Below are 5585 nucleotides of genomic sequence, written 5' to 3' on the forward strand. Positions count from 1 at the left end.
GGTAAGGGAAAGGGGGTGGGGAAGGTGGAAGAGGGTAATGGGGGGATAAATGGTGATGGAAGGAGACTTGACTTGGGGTGAACACACAATACAATATGCAGATGATTGTACACCTGAAACCTATATAATTTTATTAACCAACTAGAGGCCCAGTGCACGAAATCTGTGCATGTGCAGGCCAGGCCTGGCAGGACATCAAAGCACAAGTGTCTGGCGTGGAAGGGCAGGTACCAGCTGACCTCTGGGCCCTGGGTAGCACCTGGGCCCCCAGGCCCCCACATGCCCCCCTCCGCCTGAGTCATGGCGCTCGAGCCCCCACACGGAGATGCGGTGAGCGTGGCCAGAGGCCATGGGCTGGGGCATAGCGTGGGCCTCTGGGCCGCCCAGCAGCGCTGCATGGAAGCCAGGCAGGCAGCGCGCGCTCCCGGCTAGCCTCACAGACCGGCTCCTGTGCAAACCCACGGGGAACCCAACCGGCCCCTGCAGTCCCGGCAGCTGCAGCCCAGCTCACCCGGAAGAGGCAGCGTGGGTGTGGGGTGGGCTCCTCGCAGGCACCTGGCACCTGAGCACAGGGCTTCCCCAGCGCTGAGGCCTGGCATCCTGGGGAGGGTAGCAGGGGAGTGAGAGCAAGCATAGCAGACACCCCGCATTCTCAGGGCACCTCCGTCCCTGTCCCCCACCCCCAGGTAGCCAGCGAGAGGTCGCAGCGTGTTGCCAATGCTCGCTATGCTCCACGCTGCCCCCTGGTGGTCAGCGCACGTCATAGTGAGCAGTCAAACTCCCCGTCTCCTGCTCAGACTCTTGGTCAAACAACCACCCAAGAGGACAATTTGCATATTAGGCTTTTATTATATAGGATGTCACCCCAATAAATGCAATACATTTATTTAATTAAATTAAATTTAAAAAATGAAGGAGCCCTTTCCACCTGCAATGGCCCAATTAGGTTGTCGGGGAGCCAGCAAGGTAGATGTGGCCAACACCGTCCTTTGGCGAGGGATGAACAGACTGGCCCTTCCGCTTGGCAAAGTGGCAAAGCGGGGCCTCCTCTGCAGCTCTGCCCGGCCCCCTCCGCCGCTGCCTTGCCCCCCTCCGCCGCTGCCTTGCCCCCCTCCACCGCTGCCGTACCCCCTCCGCCACTGCCCGACCCCCTCCACCGCTGCCCGGGCCCCCCCCCCCCCCGCTGCTGCCCTGCCCCCTCCACCGCTGCTCTGCCCCCCCCCCCCGCCGCTGCCCTGCCCCCCTCCGCCGCTGCCCTGCCCCCCTCCGCCGCTGCCTAGGGCTTCAGGGGACATTGAATGAATCAATATTTTACAAAAAACTTAGAACAGGGCCTGGCTCATGGCAAGCACATAGCAAATGTTACCCATGCCTCTTGTGATTAACACAGAAAAAAACAACTTCTATCCAAGGCTATAGTGCTAAGTGTTGTTAGTATAAGACTTTAGTACAAGTCCAACAAATACTTTTTAAAGGACCCCTTAAAGTTCTCCAGTGTCCTGAAAAGGTTGCAGTGTGAATCACTGAAATGATCAGAATGGTTCCCCAGAGCAGACGCAAGACCCAAGTGACAGCAGAGACTCCCAGCCGCCCGGAGAGGTTTCACACGTGTGCACTTCAAGTGACCCAGGAGCAGGTGCGTTCCCCGGACCTTCCTGCCAGGCCCTGCCTGAACACACAGCCGCCTCACAGCAAAGCCTGCCACAGAAAGAGCAAAAACAAAGTCAGTGACAAGTCATGGAACCCTACGTAACCAATGAGATCGGCTTAACTTTCATCAGGCAGGTAACGTGTCCCTGTGTCAAAATGTAACCACAGCCCGACCAGTGTGGCTCCGTGGTTGAGCATCGACCGATGAACCAGGAGGTTGTGGTTTGATCCCCGGTCAGGGCACATGCCCAAATTGTAGGCTCAATCCTGAGTTGGGGGCAAGCAGGAGGCAGCCAGTCAATGATTCTCTCTCATCACTGATGTTTCTATCTTTCTCCCTCTGCTTTCCTCTCTGAAATCAGTAAGAATATATTTTTAAAAGAACTGGAATGAGCACCCCTCCTCGCTGTTGCTCCACCCGCCCGGCTCTCACGGCCACACACCTGCGGCTGCGGCGGCCCCCGGCCCGGCAGCACCGTGGCAGGAAAGTTTTAGACAGTCTTGGATGCAGTCGTGGTAGATGTTTTGGACGGTGGCGATTCTGCTCCTCTGACCGTAATGAAGAGGCCTGAGCTGGGTGTTGCCTTAACTAAGCTCCACTGCTGGTCACTTACACAGTATTCAGAATGTGTGTTCCTGGGTGCAGATACTCTGCTCCTAGCAAATATTGATGATCTTTTTGAGAGAGAAGAGTTGTCAGCGGCTCCAGACCCCGGTGGCCTGACTGCTGCAAACCGGTCTTTGTGTGTCGGCCTTCAGAGCAAACACAGCAGCTGCTGCGCGTTGCTTCCGAGCAAGGTGGTTTGATGGCGGGGACCAGGGTTTACTGAACATGTTTTTTAGCAGCTGGGCAACAACAGATATCAGAAAACACCTGCCATTTATTTATAACCTAAGCAGCGTTCCTATATACTCCTACCTCCCAGCATGTAAAGCATTTGGTGCAAATGCCAAAGTTGTGCATTCCCTGGGACGAATAAACCGTGGGGTTATGCCTGTGCTCCTAAAACAGGAAGTGTCACACGTGAGTCCCATGACCCACCAGGACTCCCCCTGAGCTCAGCCTGTGGTGGGGCCTCTTCACCACAGCCTTCACCTCTGCTGCGGCAGCTCGGTCTCATCTCAGACACCCGGCCACACCGCCATGTGCAAGATGTCTCCGGAGCCGTCACACTTGTCCCTTGGGGAGACCCCGGCTGCGGCACAGCCTTCTGTACCCTCAGAAGACGGAAGGAGAGGTGGGAGCAGGGCCAGGGGATTGCACGGGGACAGATTCCTTCGACAACATCCAGAGGAAACTCGACACTTACCTCCAACAGAAACACTGCCGCTTTTCCACCCTGTCACGGGCACTTGTTCTCACACTTAGTACCGAGAGCGGGCCTGTTACAGCGGCCAGAGGCTCCCACTGACAGTCATCAGGTAAGGGGTTTTGTGGGACATCAGGTGATTACTGAGCAGAAGTTATGAAGTAGCAATTGTTAAATGGACAATGGCCTGTTTTTTAAACCTGGGCTTATTCAGCTGTTTCAGAAATTCTGTTAGGCTGATTGCCAACGTTTGTGGACAGGGAAACTCAAACTGTTAAGATGGCTATATCAGCTCTTAAAATGGGCTGAGCCAGGGGCCAGATCAGTCTCCCTTCAGAGCAGGACATGGTATCTGTCTCTGGCTTGCTGTTGCACCTCCGTAGACATGCATTTCAGAATTGTCCAGGGCTGCCCGAGTGATTACAGTTCTGCTTTCAGGTGAAGGCAGCTGAGTGATTCATGAACCCATCAACAAATTTTCTTCCCCAGCTTTAGTGTCTGAAGATGCCCCAGTTTTCCATGTACAGTGAGGCAGCATGCTAAAATGCTTCTGTTCAGTTCTGTATATCTGAAAACAGCAGTGGCACCTTATATGAAAAATAAAGATTTTTCACCATAAAAAAATAAATGGAACGACATAACAAAAGAACAACAACAAAAAAAGAGAGCCCTGGCCAGTGCTGCTAGGTGGTTAGAGCATCAGCCTACACACTGAAGGGTCTTAGGTTCAATTCCCAGTCAAGGGCATGTACTTGGGTTGTAGGTTCGAACCCCAGTCCCCGTGGGGGCATATGCAGGAGGCAACCAATCCATGTGTCTCTCACATTGATGCTTCTCTCTCTCCCCCTTTTCTCCCTCTTTTACTCTCTCTAAAAATCAGTGGAAAAAATATCCTTGGGTGAGGATTAACAAACAAACAAGTGTAACAGATGACCCTTAATTCACGGGTCTATAGGTGACACACAATGAAAATGGAGCTGGCATATATATATATATATATATATATATATATATATATATATATGGCTAATATGCAAAGTGTCCCCTCAGGAGTTCGACCGGGAGACTGGGAGATCGATCACTCGCTATGATGTGCGCTGACCACCAGGGGGCGGCACAGAACATGGTGGGCAACCAGCAGCGGCTGCGGGGCACTGAGGGAGTGAGGGAAAGAGGAGGCAGGGAGTTGGGGAGGCAGGGAACCTGATCGGCCCTGATCACTGGCCAGGCCTAGGGACCCTACCTGTGCATGAATTTTGTGCACCGGGCCACTAGTCTCTACATAACAGACAAGTACTCTGAAAACGGGGAGAAAAAACAGAAAGGCTCATGAAAATCAATGCTGCCCTGAGCTGAGCCAGGCAGCGTGCCTCTACCTCACTCAGAAGTGGGAGCTGACCGGGGGCCACGCAGGAACAAAGGTTTGCAGGGACTTCGGTAATCGAAAAAGAGATGGATAGCCATAACGAAAGCCACGCCATTAATAAAAAAGGGATCAATGACACAGACAAATATGCTTACAGATCATTGCCTCAACTTGAGGCCCGAAGAGGCCAGACACATCACTGCTTTCACATTTATTTATAGATCAGTGTCTTCATGTGATAAACAGTTGGTTTGTAAACTAAAAATACTGAAAAATCACAACATATAACTATGACTTTTTGTCATCTGGCGGACAAGGTCAGGTGCTGAGTTACCCGGCAGCTCCTGCCTAATAAACAACAGGCCCAGGGCCCTGGGGACAAGCTCCGCCAAGAACCAAGTTCCCTGGAAGCCTCTCCCACGAAAACGTCCTTCTCGGGGTCCCACCCGACGGACGGGCTGCAGCAGGTGAGAGCTGTCCCTGCTCCGCCGGGACCTTTCAGCTCTTGGCTCAGCTGCTCCACAGATGATCATGGTCCCGAAGGAACAGACTGGGACACGGTGGCTCTGAAGTTCATTGCTGCCCAGCGTGACCTCAGTCATGTGCTCACTTGTTTGTCCACCCTTGGAATTCCTACAGTGAGCCAGGCTTTGGGCCCTGGGGCAGAAATGTGCTGCAGGACGCAACAGGGACAGACTTGGGCTCCCCCCTCCTTAGGCAGATGCAGGGTCTGGCTAGGAGCCGGTGAGCCCAGACTGCCCAGCAGAGGAGCGTTACTGGGAATAGGCTGACTGCCCGGGACACAGGGAGCAAAGGAGGGCTGGTCAAGCAGCAGAGGGAGCGTGTTCCAGCCAGCGGGTGGGCAGAGGAGAGTCCGGGAGCAAGAGGCTCGTCTCTCCTGCCCAACGGGTCCTGCAGAGGGGGGCAGGCTGAAATTGTAGGAACTAGGCCTCTGTGAGCCATCTTCAGCATAGTTAACTTTCCATGGAGAAAACTAACAGCATGCTGCCAGTCGGTTACTGAATTTTCCCAGGGCAAACAGGATGCAGGAGGAGGTGAGAGGGTATAAGAACAAGGAACTGTGCACTTGACCAGCAGCACATTTTCCAGGAAGATCTGCCACAACTAGACAAAGGGAGGTGGAAGCAACTAGAAAAGGCCCAGCCCATTTTTTAAAACAACCCAATAGGCGACAATAAGACCTAGATGATATACTGGGGAGAGGGAGGAACTGTTAACCCTATAGTACTCAGCCAATG

General features: G+C 53.6%; 1 pseudogene across 1 annotated transcript; it reads left to right on the top strand.

Annotated features, from left to right (window-relative positions):
- The first annotated feature begins 300 nt into the window (after positions 1–300).
- On the top strand, positions 301–3062 carry LOC307108626 (glycogenin-1-like; annotated as a pseudogene). The gene is made up of 3 exons: positions 301–330; positions 687–749; positions 2146–3062. The product of its transcript is annotated as a glycogenin-1-like (transcript).
- Positions 3063–5585: the final 2523 nt, after the last annotated feature.

The sequence above is a fragment of the Cnephaeus nilssonii genome, assembly GCF_951640355.1.
Source record: "Cnephaeus nilssonii genome assembly, chromosome: 12".
Lineage (NCBI taxonomy): Eukaryota > Metazoa > Chordata > Mammalia > Chiroptera > Vespertilionidae > Cnephaeus > Cnephaeus nilssonii.